Source organism: Neoarius graeffei, chromosome 2 (genome assembly GCF_027579695.1).
Source record: "Neoarius graeffei isolate fNeoGra1 chromosome 2, fNeoGra1.pri, whole genome shotgun sequence".
Lineage (NCBI taxonomy): Eukaryota > Metazoa > Chordata > Actinopteri > Siluriformes > Ariidae > Neoarius > Neoarius graeffei.
Window position 1 is genome coordinate 115419563 of NC_083570.1, and position 25720 is coordinate 115445282.

A 25720-nucleotide genomic window follows, 5' to 3' on the forward strand; every position below is an offset into this window, starting at 1 on the left:
CCATCAGGAGAACACTGAACAACAATGGTGTGCATGGCAGGGTTGCAAGGAGAAAGCCACTGCTCTCCAAAAAGAACATTGCTGCTTGTCTGCAGTTTGCTAAAGATCACGTGGACAAGCCAGAGGGCTATTGGAAAAATGTTTTATGGATGGATGAGACCAAAATAGAACTTTTTGGTTTAAATGAGAAGTGTTATGTTTGGAGAAAGGAAAACACTGCATTCCAGCATAAGAACCTTATCCCATCTGTGAAACATGGTGATGGTAGTATCATGGTTTGGGCCTGTTTTGCTGCATCTGGGTCAGGACGGCTTGCCATCATTGATGGAACAATAAATTCTGAATTACACCAGCAAATTCTAAAGGAAAATATCAGGACATCTGTCCATGAACTGAATCTCAAGAGAAGGTGGGTCATGCAGCAAGACAACGACCCCTAGCACACAAGTTGTTCTACCAAAGAATGTTTAAAGAAGAATAAACTTAATGTTTTGGAATGTCAAGTCAAAGTTCTGACCTTAATCCAATCGAAATTTTGTTGTGGAAGGACCTGAAGCAAGCAGTTCATGTGAGGAAACCCACCAACATCCCAGAGTTGAAGCTGTTCTGTATGGAGGAATGGGCTAAAGTTCCTCCAAGCCGGTGTGCAGGACTGAACAACAGTTACCGGAAAAGTTTAGTTGCAGTTTTTGCTGCACAAGGGGGTCACACCAGATACTGAAAGCAAAGGTTCCCATACTTTTGCCACTCACAGATATGTAATATTGGATAATTTTCCTCAATAAATAAATGACCAAGTATAATATTTTGGTCTCATTTGTTTAACTGGGTTCTCTTTATCTACTTTTAGGACTTGTGTGAAAATCTGATAATGTTTTAGGTCATATTTATGCAGAAATATAGAAAATTCTAAAGGGCTCACAAACTTTCAAGCACCACTGTAAATAGGGGATATTACACCGTGGCACAAAGGTATGAAGTTTATCTTTGAGTGCTGAATGAATATATTCCCGAGTGAGCAAAGAGAATGAATGAAATATTTTCAACATGAGAAGATAAATTTCATATCTTCGCAGCACCCTGTAATGTTCTTTATATTATATGGGCACATTCAAAAAAAAAAAGTTAATGAAAACAGTTTTAATTGTGAACCGGTTTGACAATGTATGTCTAGTCAGTGGGAAAACCCTGGGAGTGATGTCATCGGAATGAAATATCAGGAATTATTATCCATACAGGACACTTTTTCGACAGAATAAAAACATGTTCTGTTCCCTTCTAGCGGGTTCCATTCATTTGGTTCGATAGCACGCATTATTGTTCGCATATTGCTTATCCTACGAGTATTATGTCACTCTACCCAATGGAGAATGAGCGTTGAATGTGGTTTACAATATTGCATAGGTATCAAGACAACATGACGTCTCACGTTGGAGACATAAAACTTCCAAGCTATTGAGCGACTGTGACAATTTGTAAACAAGCATGGCCACCAGGTTTGCTTCATACGTTCAAAATATGGAAGATTTTGAGAGAATTTTGAAAGAAAGATGTGTTGAACACCCAAAAGGAATGTGTATGTATAATAATAGCAACAATAATAATAATAATATTGGTTGGCTTTTTTCATGGTCTATCAGATATATTCCATTCAGCTACTTGTCTTTGACTTGTTCAGTATCATGCTCGCTGAATGGAATATATCTGTTACACCACTCAACATCAACCAATATTGCAATATAAAGTGCAATATCTTTCCTGCTCCCCCCCCACACACACTTACCCTAACCCCACTTCTCCCCCCTTGCCCCTTCCTCTCTTCCCCATATCTTATTCTTTTATATTTGCCTATGTAAATACTTAATTTATTTTAATTTATCTAGAAGTTTTCTCTATTTCATTTCTCTGTTTATCTGTAATGATGCTGCTGGAATCTTAATTTCCCTGAGGGAACCCTCCCAAAGGGATCAATAAAGTTTTATCTAATCTAATTAAATATGTTCCTCAGATCTATGATGTATTTCATATGAAAAATGTGAGTTTTTCAACACAGGAAGATAAACTTCATACAGTATCTTCAAGCCAATCTGTGATTTTCTTTTTATTAAATTGACACATTCACAAACAAAAAGTCCCCAAATTTATCAAAACAAAATTTATCATCGATTTCCTCACGAGTGCCATATAGAGATTTATGTCACGGTTTTGGTTCTCCTTGTCCCGGACGGAGCTTGGATGGAAAATAAGAGTGGTGTATTTCCCAGTAAAACACTCGTGTGTGTGTGTGTGTGTGTGTGTGTGTGTGTGTGTGTGTGTATAAATAAACCATTATAATGAGAACCATATGAGAACATATTATTATGTTCTGTAGAGAGCTATTTATTGTGTATTGTATTAAAATCACCACCCAAACACCAAAATACCATGAATATCCCCAAAATATATTTTGACCTTGAACTCTTACTTGTGGAAAGTGATCCCTCTTGAGTTCTAGTATTTGTTGGTATAGTTGTAAGCAGCCGTCGATCTCAGGGGATCATGGATGTGTGCCGGTGGATGTTTCCGAGCAGCGTCTGCTGTGGCTATAAAGTCCAATGCGAAAGTGGCAAACCCTGCCACATCTCACGCAGCAAAAGGTGGGGGCAGAACTGGCGTCTTGGGAGCGGGACTTTCTGTGAGACCTCTTGTCGTCTGCTTGGCGCCTCAGTGTGGTCTCATGGTCAACGAGGCCCTTGCGCACCACCTGTTTCCAGGTGCTTCTGTCTGAAGCAGCTGCCAGGTACTGGTGTTGATGGCAGCAGCGTTGAGGTCACACTTGCAGATGCCCTTGTAGCACAGCTGGGGCTGTCCTGTTGGCCTTTTTCCAGACGTCAGCTCACCGAACAGGAGGTCTTCCATGTGAGAGGCATGACCCAACCAGTGCAGGCACCTCTGACTGAGAAGGGTGAACATGGAGGTGGTGTGTGTCCTTTCCAGTACTGCATTATAAGTGCATAGGCTTATCACCGGTAAACTGCTGCTCCCCATGTTGCATCAACGCTGCAAAGCAATGCTTGAGTGTCCTTTCCAGGGCGCAAGCCTGGGCAGTGAAGTCTGGAGAACAAGCTGTTGCCCATTCAGCAGGTCCCCCCTCTCCACTCCACCGATGTGATCCAGGAGAGGGACGATCGCGATGCATCCTGGCATCAGTGTCATTGCAGGAGTTTCCAGGACGAGGTTGTGAACAACATCGAACTGCCTTAAGGACTCCAACTCCGGATTTTTCCTCAGGGTTTACTCCTGAAGTCTTTCCCATGAGTGGGTATGGCCGCAAGGCGGCGGAAGTTTGAGATCAGAGTTTTCCTTCTCCTAGGTGAGATACCAGCTGAGGTTGACGAGCCCCATCTACCCAAAAGTAACTGGTTTTAAGGCACCAGAGACCCGCCTTCATCCCTCCTCCTGTCAGTAAAAGCAGGTTCCACTGGACTTAGAAGCTATGCTACACAAGCAGGCCAGGAGTTGGACTTTAGTTGTCACAGGCTATTTGAGACACACGTCATATGGAAACATTTTATAGATCCAGTGGTGCTTGAAAGTTTGTGAACCCTTTAGAATTTTCTATATTTCTGCATAAATATGACCTAAAACATCATCAGATTTTCACACAAGTCCTAAAAGTAGATAAAGAAAACCCAGTTAAACAAATGAGACAAAAATATTATACTTGGTCATTTATTTATTGAGGAAAATGATCCAATATTACATATCTGTGAGTGGCTAAAGTATGTGAACCTTTGCTTTCAGTATCTGGTGTGACCCCCTTGTGCAGCAATAACTGCAACTAAATGTTTCCGGTAACTGTTGATCAGTCCTGCACACCGGCTTGGAGGAATTTTAGCCCATTCGTCCATACAGAACAGCTTCAACTCTGGGATGTTGGTGGGTTTCCTCAGATGAACTGCTTGCTTCAGGTCCTTCCGCAACATTTCGATCGAATTAAAGTCAGGACTTTGACTTGGCCATTCCAAAACATTAACTTTATTCTTCTTTAACTGTTCTTTGGTAGAACAACTTGTGTGCTTAGGGTCGTTGTCTTGCTGCATGACCCACCTTCTCTTGAGATTTAATTAATGGACAGATGTCCTGACATTTTCCTTTAGAATTCGCTGGCATCATTCAGAATTCATTGTTCCGTCAATGATGGCAAACCATCATAACATTAGCCAATGTGAGAGAGGCCTTCTGTTGCTTAGAAGTTTCCCTGGGGTCCTTTGTGACCTCGCTGACTATTACATGCCTTGCTCTTGGAGTGATCTTTGTTGGTCGACCACTCCTGGGGAGGGTAACAATAGTCTTGAATTTCCTCCATTTGTACACAATCTGTCTGACTGTGGATTGGTGGAGTCCAAACTCTTTAGAGATGGTTTTGTAACCTTTTCCAGCCTGATGAACATCAACAACGCTTTTCCTGATGTCCTCAGAAATCTCCTTTGTTCATGCCATGATACACTTCCACAAACATGTGTTGTGAAGATCAGACTTTGATAGTTCCTTGTTCTTTAAATAAAACAGGGTGCCCACTCACACCTGATTGTCAACCCACTGATTGAAAACACCTGACTCTAATTTTACCTTCAAATGAACTGCTAATCCTAGAGGTTCACATACTTTTGCCACTCACAGATACGTAACATTTGATCATTTTCCTCAATAAATTAATGACCAAGTATAATATTTTTGTCTCATTTGTTTAACTGGGTTCTCTTTATCTACTTTTAGGACTTGTGCGAAAATCTGATGATGTTTTAGGTCATATTTATGTAGAAATATAGAAAATTCTAAAGGATTCACAAACTTTCAAGCACCACTGAAATTAAACATACTGGATTAAACACCTTCGGTTCTGAATAAACATTAACAGTGTTGCACAGTACTCTAGGTGTTACTACAGCACTGAATTAACACTAACAGTCTTGTATTCACTGTCAAACAGTGATGGGAATGATTTAATAGTCAACCTCTAAATGCTGAATTAGCACTAATGGTGTTGTATTAACTCTGATGATCTTCACTAAAGTATTGCCTTCAGACGTACAGTGTGGAGTTAAGCATTGCATTAACACCTGTACTGTGTGATTTATACTGGTATTCTTGGATTAACAGAGATGGTCAGGTATTCACTCTTGTTAATTATGTTGTATTAACACCTACGGTGTTTTCTTTGAGTGTTGCATTAAAGTCTTCAGTGTTACATTAATATCAGGGCTGTCAAAATAATGCGTTAATTTAGATTAATTAGTCACAGAAAAAAACTCATTAAAAAATTAACTCTGATTAATCGCATTCCGTAGCGACCTTTGGCACAGTGCCGTTCTGGCCACGAGTGACTATAAAATGAAGGAAGCAGACAAGAACACACTGCGTTTAAAAAAACACCCAGATGGAACTGTTGACAGGAGCTTTGTTCTCTGCAGTTACTGCAATAAGGAATTTTCATTCCATGGGAGTTTGTCGTCTGAAATATCACCTCAACGCAAAGCATTCAGGAGCAAACCCGGGGGTACGAGCTAGCACACCCCTTGATGCTACCGCTAGCAGCCAGCCTTGTCAAGCCACACTCGACCAGGCGTTCGGACGCAAACTTAGCAAGTGTACCTGTGACCGATTCACTAACTCCCCTGCTAAATGGATTGCAATGGCCTGCAGACCAGTTTCGATAATACAGGACAGGGGGTTAGCAGAGGCTTTACAGATAGCACCTTCTGACACAGCTTATAAGCCGCCATCGAGAAACACAATCATGTCCAGAATCCAGCAGGTTTACGACACATAAACAAGAACAAAAGAAGATGTAGTGACGGGAGCCGAATATATTGCGCCGACCGGGGATCACTGGACTTCAATCTATTTCCTCAGCATATTAGGTCATATTTTTGATTGTTATGGCAATTACTGAACAGTGAAAATAATAATAATAATAATAATAATAATAATAATAATAAAAGAGACATTGAACTTTAAAGTCTATAATGCTGATTATTCATTGATTCACTTATCTGCCAAAATTAATTTGAATTGAAATATTTTTAAATACTTTCACAGCAAAAATTGACGCACATGATTAATTTAGATTAATTAATCAGAGTATGTAATTAATTTGATTATTTTTTAAAATCTCTTGACAGCCCTAATTAATATACACAGAATATAAATGAAAAATGCTATATACTTAACGAGTAGTCACTACAGTCTATAGAAGAAGAAGCTTTTATTTGTCACATGACCACAGTGAAATTCCTCCTCTGCTTTTAACTCTGAAGCAATGAACACACAAGTGAGCAATGAGCACATACCCATACCAGTGGGCAGCTATGCTGTAGTACCCAGGTGTGGTGCACTTCAGCCATGATACAGAGGGAGAGAAAATGTGTTCTTCTGCTGTTGCATGCTGAGATGCTTTTCTGCTCACCACAGTCATAAAGAGTGATTATATGAGATACTATATCCTTCCTTAGCCTGGCTAACGCAACTTCAAAGCTCTCTGAACATTTGGTCTGGCCAAGCTATTAAGCCAAACCGTTTCCCAGAGCCCATGGTTGACCCGCCTCCCTGAAATGCCTCAGTTTGCTACTGGTCGAAGCCAGAAAAGGCTGTGACGAAGCTTAAACCAATCACATCACTCTTTCCTCTGAAATATGTGACGCGACGGAAACTGCTTGAGTAACAGGAAGAAGATAAATACCTCCAGGGCTGCTCTTTGCTCCGTTTTCAATGAAAACTTCCCGTTGAATGCTTTCAATACAGCATCTATCGCTGTGTTAAAGGCTTGCCGCTGCTCCATGTTCGTGATGTGAATGAAGCGCTTCCGGCATAGATTCTGTAAACAATCTATGGCTTCCGGTCGCAGTTCTACTACGTCACTGCCTTGAACACGCCTCTACCCAGGGCCGTTGGAGATGCTCAAAGTTGATTGGTTCCCGATTTTTCGGGAGCTTGGAAATGCTGTAGATGGCCTGCCTGGCCAGACTAAGCTCGGAACAGGCCCTCGTGTTGCATCACGCTTAGGATGGGCAGGCCTAGGCTAATCCTTCCTGGCAAAACAGTTCGAACCAATCTGTCCATTTTATAATCTCTGACCTCTCTTATCAACAAGGCGTTTGTTTCCACGCACAGAACTGTCACTCACTCACTTGATGAATGTTTTTTTGTTTTTCGCACCATTCTGTGTAAACTCTAGAGACTGTTGTGTGTGAAAACCCCAGGAGATCAGCAGTTTCTGAAATACTCAAACCAGTCCATCTGGCTCAAACCGACACGCATGCGACAGTAAAGGAAAGTCACACAAAATTTGAGATCACAATTTTTCCCATTCTGATGTTTGAACATTGTGAACATTAACTGAAGCTCCTGATTTGTATCTGCATGATTTGATGCATCAAGCGATCAGCTGATTAGAGAACTGCTTTAAACAGTGACAGGTGGATGGGTGGATGTTCCTAATAAAGTGGCCAGTGAGTGTACAGGGAGTGCAGAATTATTAGGTAAGTTGTATTTTTGAGGATTAGTTTTATTATTGAAAAACAACTATGTTCTTGATGAACCCAAAAGACTCATAAATATCAAAGCTGAGTATTTTTGGAAGTTGGAATAGGGCTTTCTTAGTTTTAGCTATCTTAGGAGGATATCTGTGTGTGCAGGTGACTATAACTGTGCATAATTATTAGGCAACTTAACAAAAAACAAACATATACCCATTTCACTCGTTTATTTTCACCAGGGAAACCAATATAACAACTCAACATTCACTAATATACATTGCTGGCATTCAAAAACAAAAAAAAAAACAAATCAGTGACTAATATAGCCGCCTTTCTTTACAAGGACACTCAAAAGCCTGCCATCCATGGATTCGGTCAGTGTTTTGATCTGTTTGCGATCAACATTGCGTGCAGCAGCAACCACAGCCTCCCAGACACTGTTCAGAGATGTGTACTGTTTCCCCTCCTTGTAGATCTCACATTTGATGAGGGACCACAGGTTTTCTATGGGGTTCAGATCAGGTGAACAAGGAGGCCACGTCATTAATCTTTCTTCCTTTAGACCCTTTCTGGCCAGCCATGCTGTGGAGTACTTGGATGCGTGTGATGGAGCATTGTCCTGCATGAAAATCATGTTTTTCTTGAAGGATGCTGACTTCTTCCTGTACCACTGCTTGAAGAAGGTGTCTTCCAAAAACTGACAATAGGACTGGGAGTTGAGCTTGACGCCATCCTCAACCCGAAAAGGTCCCACAAGCTCATCTTTGATGATACCAGCCCATACCAGTACCCCACCTCCACCTTGCTGGCGTCTGAGTCGGACTGGAGCTCTCTGCCCTTTGCTGATCCAGCCACGAGCCCATCCATCTGGCCCATCAAGACTCACTCTCATTTCATCTGTCCATAAGACCTTAGAAAAATCAGTCTTGTGATACTTCTTAGCCCAGTCTTGACGTTTCATCTTGTGTGTCTTGTTCAGTGGTGGTCGTTTTTCAGCCTTTGTTACCTTGGCCGTGTCCCTGAGTATTGCACACCTTGTGCTTTTTGACACTCCAGTGATGTTGCAGCTCTGAAATATGGCAAAACTGGTGGCGAGTGGCATCTTGGCAGCTTCACGCTTGACTTTCCTCAGTTCACGGGCAGTTAGTTTGCGCCTTTTTTTTTCAACGCGCTTCTTGCGACCCTGTTGACTATTTTGAATGAAGCGCTTGATTGTTCGATGGTCACGCTTCAAAAGCTGGGCAATTTTAAGAGTGCTCCATCCCTTTGCAATATATGTCACTATTTTTGACTTTTCTGAGTCCGTCAAATCCCTCTTCTGACCCATTTTGCCAAAGGAAAGGAAGTTGCCTAATAATTTTGCACACCTGATATAGGGTGTTGATGTCATTAGACCACACCCCTTTTCATTACAGAGATGCACATCACCTGGTATGCTTAATTGGTAGGAGGCTTTCAAGCCTATGCAGCTTGGAGTAGGCCAACATGCATAGAGAGGGTAATGTGGTCATTTGCCTAATAATTCTGCACTCCCTGTATATAACATGAAGACATTATACATTCTCTGTTTCTGTGAATTTTACTTTCTATTGATGCTTTAAAATCAGTATTTTTCACTCAGATTTAAGTATTCATTTCCCTGTGTCATTTACTGAGTTACTTTTAAAATCAACATCGACAGCTACACACAATGGAGCGACCTGGCAGTCTGCCGCTAATCCCTTACAAAATCCTTTACCCTGTTGCTTTTTTGGTGTCTAGCTCAGTTTTAGCTGAGCTCAAGTCCCAGCTCTAATAGTAACAGTTTGCCACTGCTATTAATTCTGCATGTATTTATGTACACTGTAGATGTTTTAATGCAACACTGTAAATGTTCCTTCAGTCTGTAGCTGACGTTAACTCCGCCTCATTACACCACCCCGCCGTTGATTATTTCCCTATAACAGCAGAGCACTCAGTATGTTCATTACTTAACCGCTAACCTAGCTATACAACTTGATATTATCAGACCGTGTGTGTGTGTGTGTGTGTGTGTGACAGAGCTCTGCTACTTTAAAGAGCACGGAGCAGGAGATTTTATTCCTGCTGCATTTTCCAGTCGTTCTGGATCACCAGCAGGTCTCCCTGAGGTATTTATAGATACGAGAAGATCCAGAAGAGAATGAAGGGATGTGAATAGTGATATTTGCACGCAGCTTAATCATCAGGTAATTATCCAAGTGAAGAAAAAAAATGTTCTCATGCAGAAATAAATGAGAACGGAGTAATCCAGGCCAGGAGGGTCTGAGCGAGACGTGTATGTGGAAGATATGGAGATTGTGTTTAATAATCAGCTAAATGGAGGAATAATCACCATGTGAGGTTCTGAACTCGATAAACAGGTTCTGAGCGGAAATACAGGTTATTTCTGGGGTCGAACAATGACCTCGGAGAGCTGTGTGTGTGTGTGTGTGTGTGTGTCGTGTTTCAGTCCTACTCAGTTAGAAGTCAGATTTATATTTGAGAGAACATTACAGTGTGTTTATTCTCTGAATCTTTTACACACCAGCTTTGCCGCCGATGTATTTGTTCTCGTGTTTTTGACAAAATGTACTTTTTTCTTTTTGATTTGTTTGTTGTTGCTTTTTTTGACAAGTGTATAATATTTCTGCTACTTTTAAACTTGTTTCTTGATTAATTCATTTAAATTTTTTCCACCTTTTATTTTATTTTATTTTATTCTGTCTGTATCTTATGAGTGGCTTATGAGTATACTGTTTATACTGTTTGTATTGTTTGTTTTTTTCAATTATTTTATTTTTATTTATTGCATTGCCTGTTTGCACCGTGGGTCAGAGAGGACTGATATTTCATCTGTGCTGTATGTCGAGCATGTATAGCATATTTGACAATAAAGTTGTCTTGACTTGACTTGACACTGTAACTTTATTCATTGATATTGCTAATAAATAAATAAATAAATAAATCCTAACATTGTCCTCAAAAAAGGTGAGTGGTTGTGAGTTTTATCAAAAGAAAAGAAAATGACAAGAAATGCACTCAGGCATTTAAAGCTAGGGAGGATAATTCTGGAGGAACCAGCAAAAGGAAGCTTGATTCTGAAAATATCCAACCAAAAAAAAAGAAAAACAAAACAAAAACCCACCCCTTCCTCCAAAGCCACTCCTCTAAAACACATGAACCTGCACCGCCTGACTACTACTGGAGGATGAGTCCATGAGACACAGAAAGAGAGAGAGTAGTGGGAGGAGCTTAGTGCATCATTATCATATCCACTCCCTCATATCTCATTGGCATGTAACAAGACACTGAACGTTATCATGATGACTGTAAACAATAAACACGGTGTAATACGTCCCTGATGTGGGTGGAGTACAGAAGCACAGCAGGCGGGAGCTGGTGTTTACACACACACTTTATTTTCCTTATTTTTCTGCTTTTCAGCTTTACTCTCTCACTGCTCACACACAGTCACACATGCAACACACACACACGTGTTCTGTTTGGGAGAGCCTCCTTCTCTCTGCTCTCTCCCTCCTTTTCTATCCTCCGTCACTGCAACAACACAGACACACAACATTAATTAACCACAGGTGCATTGACTTTGCCACTCACCTTCCCTGGCCCCAAACTGACGCTAGGCCATGCCCCTGCTGCCACATACCCCTAACACCTGACTCAGGCCAGGGAGCCATCCAGACTGCAGCAGATTACCCCCCTGACGGGACAGGAAGTCTGCCACTACCATCTGCGCCCCCGGCCTGTAGACCACCTCAAATTTAAATGGCTGGAGGGCGAGATACCAACGGGTGATCCGCGCATTTGCATCTTTCATGCAGTGGAGCCACTGGAGGGGCACATGGTCCGAACAGAGAGTGAAAGGGTGCCCCAGCAGGTAGTAACGGAGGGTGAGGACTACCCACTTGATGGCCAAGCACTCTTTCTCAATGGTGCTGTACTTACTCTCATGCATCGAGAGCTTGAGGCTGATGTACAGCACGGGGTGTTCCTTGCCCTCCACTTTCTGGGACAAAACAGCCCTCAGCCCTCTGTCTGATGCATCTGTCTGCAAAAGAAAGAGGAGAGAGAAATCAGGAGAGTGTAAAAGTGGCCCCTCACACAGTGCAGCTTTTACCCTGGTGAAAGCCTTTTGGCACTGCTCCGTCCACTGGACTGGATCTGGTGCTCCCTTTTTAGTGAGATCAGTCAGTGGGCTGGTGACATCCGAATAATTAGGTATGAACCTACGAGAGTAGCCAGCCAGCCCCAGGAACTATCTCACCCCCCTTTTGGTCTTAGGCAGGCCGCAATCACCGCTGTCTTGTCAATTTGGGGACGCACCTGCGCATGACCCAAGTGGAAACCCAAATATCGTACTTCCACCCACCCAATTGCACACTTTTTGGGTTAGCTATGAGACCCACCCGCCTCAGCAACTCTAGGACGGCCCTAAGGTGGCAGAGGATCTTGTCCATGAGCCGCTGGAATGTAGCGGGAGCCCCAAACAACCCAAAAGGAAGTGTGACAAACTGGTGTAATCCAAACAGTGTGGAAAAAGCCATTTTCTCTCAGGATAAAGGAGTCAGTGGGATCTGCCAATATCCCTTTGTCAAATCCAGTGTCGAATAACAGCGAGCAGCACCTAACCGATCAAGCAACTCATCAATGCGAGGTATTGGGTATGCCTCAAATTTAGACGCACTTTTCTATAGTCCACACAGAACTGGACCCACCCATTGGCCTTGGGTACCAGGACCACCGGGCTGCTCCAGTAACTGTGTGACTCCTCGATGATGCCCATGCCGAGCATGGCCTTGAGTTCGTTCTAAACCACCTTTTTTTTGTGTTCGGGTAAGCTGTAAGGGCGGCTACGCACCACCACCCCCAGGGGTGTCTCAATGTGGTGTTCTGTGAGGTGGGTGCGGCTGGAAAGGGACGAGAACATGTTGGAAAATTCCTCCTGCAACTTGGCCACCTCTGTGAGTTGGGCTGGTGAGAGGCCATCTCCACAAGGGTCCGGAGCCATTCAGGTTGTGGTTTTGGTTGTTTTTACCTCCGGCCCCAGCTCCACCTTCTCCACAATTACTGACTCCAACACCATAGGGACCCCTTCATTCCAATGCTTTAATAGGTTGAGGTGGTATATTTGTAGAGCCCCGCCCCTATCTGTTCACCTTACCTCATAGCCAATGTCCCCAACTCGCTGTGTGACCTCGAAGGGGCCTTGCTGCTTGGCGACTAATTTGGAACTCAACGTGGGCAATAACATGAGTACTTTGTCTCCCGGCGTGAACGCTCTAAGGTGCATGCCCCTGTCGTACAGCCGGGCTTGACGTTTTTGTGCCTGCCGCAGATTCTCCTGGCTTTCAGCACCACTGTAATACGTCCCTGATGTGGGTGGAGTACAGAAGCATGGCAGGCGAGAGCTGGTGTTCACAAACACCCGTGTTCTGGTCGGGAGAGCTTCCTCTCTCTGCTCTCTCCCTTCTTTTCTATCTTCTGTCACTGCAACAACACAGACACACAACATTGATTAACCACAGATGCATTGACTTTGCCACTCACCTTCCCTGGCCCTGCCCTCTATTCACAAACTGACACTAGGCCACGCCCCCACTGCCACACACAGCTATTGATAGTCCTCACAGCTGTGGACAAGCTCGCCAGCTTTAACAACATGTCTGTAATATTTGGACGGGCTTTCTAAAGCCCTGTGACGCCACAGATGATGGATTTATTTCTTTTTATTATCAGAGCATTTGATTTATTAATTGCTGTCAGGATGGAAATTTTCAAGAAATATAACAAAAAATGCTTTTGAAATAAAATGATATACCTGAGCTTTAAAGCGATTAAACACAACCTGAAAATCAAATCTAACTTTTTTGTTATCCTTTCTTCTTTTGTTTAAATGAACCTCATCACAATTAAACCAAAATGATTTGTTGTCTGTAATTTCCCACAAACATGTAGCGACTTTTTCTTGCCTCGAAACAGCCTCTGACTTTTAATGACATCATTGCAGAAGATGCAGGTGAGAGAAAAACAGTGCGAACAAATCAGCAAAGACATGTTGGTTGCAGATTTTAAAGCATCAATAGAAAATAAAATTCACAGAAACAGAGAAAATATGTATAATGTCTTCATGTTATATACACTCACTGGCCACTTTATTAGGAACATCCACCCATCCACCTGTCACTGTTTAATGCAGTTCTCTAATCAGCTGATCGCTTGATGCATCAAATCATGCAGATACTGTACAAATCAGGAGCTTCAGTTAATGTTCACAATGTTCAAACATCAGAATGGGAAAAATTGTGATCTCAAATTTTGTGTGACTTTCCTTTACTGTCGCATGCGTGTCGGTTTGAGCCAGATGGACTGGTTTGAGTATTTCAGAAACTGCTGATCTCCTGGGGTTTTCACACACAACAGTCTCTAGAGTTTACACAGAATGGTGCGAAAAACAAAAAAACATTCATCAAGTGAGTGAGTGACAGTTCTGTGCGTGGAAACAAACGCCTTGTTGATAAGAGAGGTCAGAGATTACAAAATGGACAGATTGGTTCGAACTGTTTTGCCAGGAAGGATATACTATCTCATATAATCACTCTTTACGACTGTGGTGAGCAGAAAAGCATCTCGGCATGCAACAGCAGAAGAACACATTGGGTTCCACTCCTGCAGCCAAGAGCAAGGATCTTAGAATCAACAACAAGTTCCTATTAAAGTGGCCAGTGAGTGTAAAATAGCTAAAAATAAATGTGAGGTTGGATGCAGCTTTAACGTGGGGCAGGAACTCCGTTCCTCTCCTTATTCTGCTTCACACAGACATTTCGAGGATGTTGAGCTGATATGCTGATATTTCACACTCATTAAAAACACTTGAGTACTGGGTTCACTGTGGCAGGAGCTGCACACATCTGCTTGTTGATGGTGGTGTTTAATAAAGCTCTCTGTATGTATCTGACTTTTCATACATGTTTCAGATGAAGCATAATGTAAAAGGGAGATATTTAAATACAGATTAAATCATATTTTCATTCTTATTATATTGACTTCATACCTGTCAACTTTGAGGTTTGAAAAAAAGGGATATTTCCCAGATTTTTAACTCAAAATAAGGGAAAATTTTGGAAAGTCATACCCTTCACCAAAAGTGGGTGTGTAGTTGAATGGGGGGCAATTTTCTATCTAGTATTTGTGATTTCCTGTACTCTGGTGCATGTTGGTGATAGCCAAGACCCAAACTCAATATGCTTATGGTTTATAGAGTGCATTTGTGAATAAACTATACATTTATTTTTATTTGCTTTCAGTGGTACCAGTTATTTCCCAAATTAAGGGCTAAAATACGTATCTTATGTTAAAATAAGAAAGGTCATTATATAACCAGTCAATAAATTCAATTCCATTGCAATTTATTATGGTTTTACCATAGTCATGGCCTCGGAACACTAGATAGATAGATAGATAGATAGATAGATAGATAGATAGATAGATAGATAGATAGATAGAGTAATAAAGAGTAATATAAAATATTAAACCAAGAGTGATTTAAAATGGGTAAGTTTCAGATAGAAAATAAAATAGACAATGAGTGGATAAAACAGTTAATACACCAATTAGTTTACACTAGGCTATTTATGAGGTCTTAGCCAGGACATACTTAATGTAAACATGTGTAGCTTACCTTTGATTATTTGGGAGGCTTTCGTTTTCCCCATGGAAAATTTCTTTGCGATGGAAGAGTCTGGGAACATTCCAGCCACGCACTTGTTGAAATCATCAAAGAAAGAGAGGCTAATGTTTTTCTTAGCTATTAGCATCGCCATCTTCACCTCAGACCTAATCAGTGTTGCCAGATACTGCTGACGTTTTCCAGCCCAAAATATGTTTAAAACCCGCCAAAATGCACTTGAAACCATCCAACTTGGGCGGGAAACCGCTCAATCTGGCAACACTGGACCTAATCACTTGCTCAGCCTCGCCTCCGGACGTAGTTATGTAATTACTGATGCCTGAGAGGGCGGGGACGTGAATTCATGGCCCGACTTCCTGCTGTAAACTCCTGTCAGAGGCGCGTCATGAATTCTGGACCTACCGACTTTTTTATATTCTGAAAATACGGGACTTTTATATAATGTCAAAATACGGGATATTTTCGGGAAAATAAAAAAATGGGAAGACAGCGGGAAATAAGTCAAAATAGGGGATTTCCTGGGAAAAACGGGAGGGTTGACAGGTATGATTGACTTTCCGCTCATTAGGATTAGGCGTGTAACGATTTGTCCAGTTCATGATTTGATTTGATTCACGATATTGAGTTCATGATTCCATTTTCCCATGATATTTTTGGAAAAAAAGTTAAATGGAAAAAATTTTATTACCAAAAAAAAAAAATACATTTATTAGCTCATCTGGCTCATATTGCCGTGGCGTGGTGTCCGTCATCCACAATTCAGTTAAATCGTATCTCCTCTGTCAGTTCTCCACAGATTTCTATTCTGATTCTTTAGTTTGAAAGAACTCATCACTCTGCACAAAACTTGGTCATTTTTTGTCAATTTTTTTGCTAACAATTTCGTAATTAGGCCAAATGAACAAATTTTCCAGCCCTCTCACAAGAATTTTATCTCCTCTCTGATTTTTCATCCAATTCCAGTTCTGATCGATGTTTTGGGTCGATCTTCCCTCGGGGAAAAAAATTTAGTCCTTTGTTGATGTTCCTGTTGTAAACAGTTTGTCATGGAGGTTGGTCCTCTCTCACATCATCACATTTCAGTTCTGTTTAATGTTTTGGTCGTCAGAGTTGTTTTGATGGCAGGCCAGATGAGCTACTACACCCTTGACGTTCTGATTTTCCCATTCTTTATCAAGTTAAATATCTCATCTCATTATCTCTAGCCGCTTTATCCTTCTACAGGGTCGCAGGCAAGCTGGAGCCTATCCCAGCTGACTATGGGCGAAAGGCGGGGTACACCCTGGACAAGTCACCAGGTCATCACAGGGCTGACACATAGACACAGACAACCATTCACACTCACATTCACACCTACGGTCAATTTAGAGTCACCAGTTAACCTAACCTGCATGTCTTTGGACTGTGGGGGAAACCGGAGCACCCGGAGGAAACCCACGCGGACACGGGGAGAACATGCAAACTCCGCACAGAAAGGCCCTCGCCGGCCCCGGGGCTCGAACCCAGGACCTTCTTGCTATGAGGCGACAGCGCTAACCACTACACCACCGTGCCGCCCTAAGTTAAATATTCATTGTATTAAAACAAACAAACAAACAAACAAACACTTTTTGTTACATTTTCTTAATAACCAACAATAATTATTTACTCATACGTGTAAAGGTTGGAGGTTGGAATAGAATAGAATAGATTATGAACTAAAACATTCCTTTTATTAAAAATGAAAAAAGTTAAGAACAAAAATTCCTTTTCTTAATAAACTTTTATGAACATTTGTTCTGCCTCCATTTGCTTCTCTTTTCTTTAACTTTCAGCAGTCTGTATAAAGAGAGCTCTGATTTCATGTTAAATCTATTTGTACACAACAACACAGCAGCTCTTTCACATTTTAGATCTGTTTTTGCAGCATTAGAGCTGAGTTACTTCTGCCTACAGTGAAGTCACGTGCATTCCTGCTATTTAAATAATATTGGCTGGCTTTTTTCATGGTATATCAGATTGTGGCAGTTCCTATGTATGGGCGGAGCACAGAAGACGGCAGGACAGAGCTCAGGTTGATAAACCGTTTTATTGTCACACTTTTCAGTCTAACAACTTTGAATGACTTTTACAGACACACACACTCGGCGTCTGGTTCCGGGAAGAGCCCCTCTGCTCTCGCTCTCCCTCCTTAAGTAGGGCGCGGTCACTGGGAAGACACACAAACACAGGTTAATTGTTCTCAGGTGTAGTGATTCTGCCACTTACCTTCCCTGACTCCACCCTCCTGTCACAGACCGGCGCTTGACCACGCCCCCGCTGCCACATACCCCCACCGCCCGACTTAGGTCGGGCGGCCGTCTGGCCTGCAGCTGACTCCCCCCCCCCCCCCCCCCCCCGACGGGAGAGGAAGTTCGCCACGACCATCTGCGCCCCCGGGCTGTGGACCACCTTGAAATTAAAGGGTTGGAGTGCCAGATACCAACGGGTGATCTGCGCGTTGGCATCCTTCATGCGGTGGAGCCACTGGAGGGGCATGTGGTCCGAACAGAGGGTGAAAGGGCGCACCAGCAGGTAGTACCGGAGGGCGAGGACCGCCCACTTGATGGCCAGACACTCTTTCTCTATGGTGCTGTAGCGCCCCTCACGCACTGACAGCTTCCTGCTGATGTACAGGACAGGGCGGTCCTCCCCCTCCACCTCCTGGGACAAAACTGCCCCCAGCCCTCTGTCCGATGCATCGGTCTGCAACATAAAGGGGAGAGAAAAGTCAGGGGAGTGTAAAAGTGGCCCCCACACAGTGCAGCCTTTACCTCAGAAAAAGCCCGCTGGCATTGTTCCGTCCACTGGACCGGATCTGGTGCCCCCTTTTTAGTGAGATCAGTCAGCGGGCTGGTGACGTCCGAATAATTAGGTATAAACCTACGATAATAGCCAGCCAGCCCCAGGAACTGTCTCACCCCCTTTTTGGTCTTGGCCTCGGGCAGGCTGCAATTGCTGTGGTCTTGTTAATTTGGGGACGCACCTGCCCGTTGCCCAAGTGGAAGCCCAGATACCGTACTTCCACCCACCCAATCGCACACTTCTTCGGGTTGGCTGTGAGACCCGCTCGCCTCAGCAACCTAAGGACGGCCCTTAGGTGTTCAAGGTGCCTCGGCCAGTCATTACTATATACGATGATGTCGTCGAGGTAGGCGGCCACATCGGTGGTATGGGGGCGGAGGACCCTGTCCATCAGCCGCTGAAACGTAGCGGGCGCCCCAAGCAGCCCAAACGGAAGTGTGACGAATTGGTGTAAACCAAACAGTGTGGAAAAGGCCATTTTTTCTCGGGATAGTGGAGTCAAGGGGATCTGCCAATATCCCTTCGTCAAATCCAGTGTCGAATAAAAGCGAGCCGTGCCGAGTCGATCAAGCAACTCATCAATACGAGGCATTGGGTACGCGTCGAATTTAGACACCGCGTTGACTGTTCTATAGTCCACACAGAACCGGACTGACCCGTCGGCCTTGGGTACCAAGACCACCGGGCTGCTCCAGTCACTGTGGGACTCCTCGACGATGCCCATTTCAAGCATGGTCTCAAGTTCTTCCCGAACCACCTTTTTTTTGTGTTCGGGTAGCCTGTAAGGGCGGCTACACACTACCACCCCCGGGGGCGTCTCTATGTGGTGCTCTATGAGGTTAGTGCGACCGGGCAGGGGTGAGAACACATCCGAAAACTCAGTCTGCAACTGGGCGACCTCCGTGAGTTGGGTCGGGGAGAGGTGGTCTCCACAGGGGACCGGAGAGGTACGTGATGCCAATGCCCCTTTTTGAACCTCCGGCCCCAGCTCCGCCTTCTCCGGAACCACCGACACCAACGCCACGGGGACCTCCTCATTCCAGAGTTTAAGCAGATTGAGGTGGTAAATCTGTAGCGCCCCACCCCTGTCCGTTCGCCTCACCTCATAGTCGACGTCCCCGACTCGCCGTGTGACCTCAAAGGGTCCTTGCCACTTGGCGATCAATTTGGAGCTCGACGTGGGCAACAGTACAAGTACCTTATCTCCCGGTGTGAACTCCCTAAGGCGCATACCCTTGTTGTACAGGCGGGCTTGCCGTTCTTGGGCCTGCCGCAAATTCTCCTGGGTTAGGTGGGTGAGGGTGTGGAGTTTTGCACGCAGGTCCATAACGTATTGAATTTCATTTTTGATTTGTGAAGGTCCCTCCTCCCAATTTTCCCGCAGCACGTCTAAAATGCTGCGTGGCTTACGCCCATATAATAATTAGAATGGGGAGAACCCCATGGAGGCTTGGGGGACCTCTCGCACTGAAAACAGCAAGGGCTCGAGCCACTTATCCCAATTACGTGCGTCCTCACTTACGAATTTTTTAATTATATTCTTGAGGGTGCAATTGAACCGTTCCACTAAACCGTCCGTTTGTGGGTGATACACGCTGGTGCAGATCGGCTTAATCCCCAATAACCCATACAGTTCGCGCAATGTCCGTGACATAAAGGTGGTGCCTTGATCAGTCAGAATCTCTTTCGGGATTCCAACTCGGGAGATAACGCGGAAGAGCGCCTCCGCAATACTGCATGCTGAGATATTGCGCAGAGGCACTGCTTCCGGGTATCGCATTGCATAGTCCACCAGAACTAATATAAAGCGGTACCCTCGTGCTGACCGATCTAATGGCCCGACGAGATCCATCCCAACTCTTTCAAACGGGGTCTTGATTAATAGAAGAGGGCGCAAAGGCGCTTTTGGAATGGCTGCTGGGTTTACTAACTGGCATTCGCGGCACGCCGTACACCACCTACGGACATCACTGCGAATCCCCGGCCAATAGAATCGGGCCATTATTCGGGCTAGTGTCTTATCCTGCCCTAGGTGTCCAGCCATGGGATTAAAGTGAGCCGCCTGGAATACCAGTTCCCGCCGGCTCTTTGGAATTAAAAGCTGCGTGACTCGCTCTTTAGTTTGAGTGTCCTGCGTCACTCGGTATAACCTATCCTTCATAATCACGAAGTAGGGGAAGGACGGGGTGGCGTTCGGCTGGAGCGTTTGACCATCGATTACTCTCACTTGGTCAAACGCATGTTGCAGAGTCTCGTCTCGCGACTGCTCTAATGGGAAATCTGCGAGGGATTCCCCAATAGAGAGAGGAGGGGCCGGCGGCTCCTCACTCTGACGCGGAGATGACGTAGACGGCTCTGTGACAGCTGCTCCTGCCAAAGTGACACCGGGACCTACCCCTGTTAAATGGCAGGACCCACTCTCTACTAAGCGTGTCATTAAACCCCGAAATCCCGGCCATTCAGTCCACAAAATTAGAGAGTGGGTAAGGCGAGGATTAACCGCCACCTTCACTATAAATTTTTCCCCTCGGAAAAAAATGTGGACTGACACCAAAGGGTAGCTGTGAACGTCCCCGTGCACACACAACACCTTCACCCCCTGTGCACCCCCAATGCCTCGTGTTGCACCAGGCTTTGGTGAATTGAGGTCTGATTACAACCAGAATCCACCAACGCCTGATATGTATCCCCTTGGATACTCACCGGTATGCGATACACTCCGGCCCGATCGAGGGCAGCTTCTGGCGCATCAGGGATCCAAACCACCACGCCCACCTCCATTGCTGTGCACTGCTGTTGGAGGTGGCCCGGTTCCCCACAGCGCCAGCAAACCGGCCCGGGCTTCCTCTCTGCACTGGTGTTCTGGGGCTCACTCACCTGAGGGGGGGGAGAGACAGACACAGAAGGGCGAAATGGGAGGGCACCGCGGGTGCGGCGGGCCGGCTGGGGTGGTGCTGGCCCCTGCCTCTGCGGTGGGGGAATGGGGCGAGGACGGGACACAGAAGGAGGGGGAGAGAGAGAGAGAGAGAGAGAAGAGGAGAGAAGAGAAGAGACTGTCTGCTGTCCTGCCGCCGGAACAGCCGCCAAATGGTCCTCCGTCAGCTCGATGGCCTGATCCAGTTACGCTGGGCGGTGGCACTGGACCCACTCCGCGGTTCCTGTGGACAAGCGCGCGATAAACTGCTCCAGCACCACCTGATCGACGATCTCCTCGGCGTCGCGGTTGTTGGCCCTCAGCCACCGCCAGCAGGTGTCCCGGAGTTGCTGGCCAAACGCGAACGGGCGACCGACTTCCTCCAAGCGCAGAGCGCGGAAGCGCTGGCACTGCTGTTCGGCAGTGCGCCCCACACACTGGAGGATGGCCCGGCGAAGGTCCGCGTAGGCCAGCTGGCGGTCGGCGGGGAGCTGTAGCGTGGCCAGCTGCGCCTCCCCCGTTAGCAGGGGGAGGAGGCGCGCCGCGCGCTGATCCATCAGCCACCCCGAGGTCTCCGCGACTTGCTCAAAGAGCGTGATGAAAGCCTCGGGGTCATCCTGCGGGCCCATCTTTGTCAGGGTGGGGGGGGACGGGCCCACGGTGGAAGCGTCGATTGTCCCCGCCGACGCGAGGAGGTGCCGGAACACCTGTCGGTCCTTTTGCTGGGCCAACACCAGGGCCTCAAAGCACTACTCCTGCTCCTTATGGAGCGTGACGAGCGCCTGGTGCTGGCTTTGCTGGGCCGTGGCGAGGGCGTGGACCAGGTCGGCGAACGGGGAAGACTCCATGGGGCGGTTCGGCGTTCTGCGCTCCAGGTCCCGGGTTTCAGCACCACTGTGGCAGTTCCTATGTATGGGCGGAGCACAGAAGACGGCAGGACAGAGCTCAAGTTGATAAACCATTTTATTGTCACACTTTTCAGTCTAACAACTTTGAATGACTTTTACAGACACACACACTCGGCGTCTGGTTCCGGGAAGAGCCCCTCTGCTCTCGCTCTCCCTCCTTAAGTAGGGCGCGGTCACTGGGAAGACACACAAACACAGGTTAATTGCTCTCAGGTGTAGTGATTCTGCCACTTACCTTCCCTGACTCCGCCCTCCTGTCACAGACCGGAGCTTGACCACGCCCCCACTGCCACACAGATATATTCCATTCAGTGAGCATGGTATTGAACGAGTCAAAGACGAGTAGCTGAATGGAGTAGATCTGATAGACCATGAAAAAAAGCCAGCCAATATTATTATTATTATTATTATTATTATTATTATTATTATTATAATACATACACATTCCAGTCGGGTGTTCAACGCGTCTTTCTCTTTCAAAATTCTCTCAAAATCTTCCGTATTTACCGAAGCAAACCTGGTGGCCATGTTTGTTTACAAATTGTCACAGTCGCTGACTAGTGCGGAAGTTTTATGTCTCCAACATGTGATGTAATGGTATCTCGACAACTATGCAATATCGTTAACCATATTCAACGCTCATTCTCCATTGGGTAGAGTGACATACTAATAAGCAATATGCTAACAATATTGCATGTTATCAAACCAAATGAATGAAACTCGCTAGAAGGGAATAGAACACGTTTTTTATTCCATCGAAAAAGTGTCCTGTATGTATGATAATCTTTTATATTGTGCACTCAAGGAGGAAAGACTGCATTTCCTGTAACTCTTTATTCTTCTGTAACATCTGTGGTGTGATGATGTCGAGCCAATCTCACAAAGTGAAGTGATCTGGTTCCATGGCAAAAAAAAAAAACCATGATTTTTCTAAGGTTTTTTCCTTGTGTCTTTTTAATCTTGAAATGTCTGAGTTTTTTTCCTTGCAAATTTCCAACTTTAGTCTCAGAAAGTTTTATCTTGGAATATTAACCCTTTCCTTCAACTCTCTATATTTTTTAACCGACAGTTGGCCCTAATACTCTGTTGGAAATGAGCTCTTCAGCCTTAGACACCGAGCCTTCATTAATTTTCTCGAGGTAAACATTAGTAGTGTGTGTCGTAGCGGTTAATTGCAAAGCTTGCCTCTTGTACGCTTCAGGAAAGGAACTCTGCTGGATGTGCATTAGAAAATGATGTTTAGATTTTTTTTTTTTAAATTATGAAGCCATCGTTAAGGCTGTGAGGAGAGGGAGGTGAAACCCGGCACACAGCCCTGATTAACTCCTCGCTTAATAACACAGAGTCAAAACAGTGCACGTTGGCTTAGCTGGGGACCTCGCGATAACCAAAGCACCGGTGTCTCCGCTGTGTAGATTTTGTTCTCGATCGGTGCATCTGCATCCTGCACTTGCTCAGAGACGTGCTCTGTGTGTTCAGTCCTCCGGTGGTGGATTTTTAGTTATTAAATATTTGCATTTAGACCCATTTTAGGAAGATAAGAACTGTTAGCTACCCAGAGAAGCATTTGTGTTAATTCCACTTTATTCATAGCCTCACAGGATGTTCAGAAGCCCCACCCACTCAGCAGTCAATACTAATCATATCCCTTATTAGTTCATTTGGCCGACAGGTGATGAGTTTATGCCATCATGTGTTGTCTGTTGTCATCCACATTTCACGAAAGTCACTTCTTCTCTCTCAGTTATTCACCAATTTTTATTCTTTTTGGCAGGAAGGTAGGTCTCCCTGGGGTGCATATAGCTTCTACCCAAATTTGCATAATTGCAAGTAATAATGAAGATATGGAGTAATTAATCAATCCCTAATGAGCAGTTTCCACACAAATCACTTTTTCTCCCTCAATTCTTCACCGATTTTGATTCTTTCTGGCATGAAGGTAGGAGTACCTAGGGTGGATATAACTTCTACCCAGATTTGCTTCATTACAATTATTAATGAAGTTATGGACTAATTAAGCCTTAATGCCTTAGGCAGTTCAACAAAAAAATCGCTTCTACTCGGTCAATTCCTCACCGTTTTGGATTCTTTCTGGTAAATAGGTTGGTATTCCTAGGGTGGGTATCGTGTCTATATATAGCTTGTATATAGTGTATATAGCTCACAACATTTATTGCAGAAGGTGGCCCACTTTAGATCGTTCCTTCTGGACTAGACGGGGCCGGAGTGAGCTACACCGTCACTGACGGTCTCGTTTTAAATTCAATCCTGGATTGCTTAGGAGGTGTTTATTTATTTTTCATTATTCAGTAACTTTGATTTCATGTAAATGTTGAATAAAAATAATTTTAGGAATTTCAGGGTTTTAGTAATATGATACATTGATTTGTTGGTGTTTTGTTACATGGCGTAGAGCTACATCGGCCTGCTTTTTCATCATTTCCCTTTTTTTCTATAAATCTTTACAGATAAACAGGTTGTGTGTGTGTGTGTTTATCATCTACACAATGCTCCCCTGCTGTTTGTGTGTGTTTCTGTAGCTTGATAAAAACATGCCGTTGTTCTTTTCCTCCTCCCGAAGATGTGGAGGCCATTGTTTGTGTCTGAACTCAGTGCTGTATCCAAGCTCACAATGTTTCAGTGTGGGGTTTTTTTTTCCTCCTTTTTTTGGTGACTTTTGTGCCTTTCTGCTATTGTTCATTCTTTCTGCATGAACGCCGCCGTTTGTACGACCTTCTCCATCAGGGGAAAGAACCAGGTGTTAAACATGTTTGAGATAACTAACTCTCTCTCTCTCTCTCTCTCTCTCTCACCCACACACACACACACACACACTCATTTTTCAAAGTGTAAAGTCCCTCTGATAGCCATCTGGCATGAACTTCAACTTCATTTCCTACAACATTCACACAGGCACACACACGGCCATCACCCTGAGCTTTACTACCTCAGGAATATGGGTGTGTATTAGGGGTGGCACGGTACACAAAACTCACGGTTCGGTACGTACCTCGGTTCTGACCGTATGGTTCGGTACATTTTCGGTACAGTGCAGGAAAAAAAAACAACCAAAAGGCTATCCTCAAAGGCAGCTTTTTATTGTTTAAATCCCCAGCTGAGATAGCTGCAACTTTCTGTAAGTAAAACAAGTGAGCAAGCACCACATTGAATTGTCATATATTGATATACATGAATAGTCATATATTGATAGGTGCATCAGTGCAACACATGACCTTTTTGGGTACTTTAACATACAATACGCACGAGTGCCTAAACACTTTTTTACATTCACGTAGCTCAGTGAACATGAGCTATAGGCCTCACAGATCACAACATAACACTGTTTAAAACATTTGCATTTCACAATAAATCAACTGTGTACAGCTGTGTACTGTCCACCTTCATTCAACTTTAAGATTTTTCTTCAAAAAAACAAGTTTGTCTACACTCTCAGTGCTGAGTGCTAATCTGGTGGCACTGACTATGTCACCTGCTGTTGAAAAAACCCTTTCACTGGGTACTGAAGTGGCAGGTATGGCCAGGTAACTTTTTGCCAATACGGCTAGATTAGGATAAACAGACTCATGCCTTTTCCACCAGGAAAGCGGGTCAGAGTCAACTGAGGTGCAGTCCTTTGCCATGTAATCACTGACTTCTTCCTTCAACTGCTGTTGCAAATTAGGCTGGTTCCTTTGGTCAACTTTGAACAGTGAGCCAAAAAGTTCTGCCATGGCTGACCTCTTTGAAGGAGGTTGGGAGGAGGATACCTCTGACTCTTCTGCCATCCCTGGCAAAGCAGTGGCCTGGGCCTGTGAAGTAGATGGACTGTCCTCTTCTGCAGACAGGGGGTGTC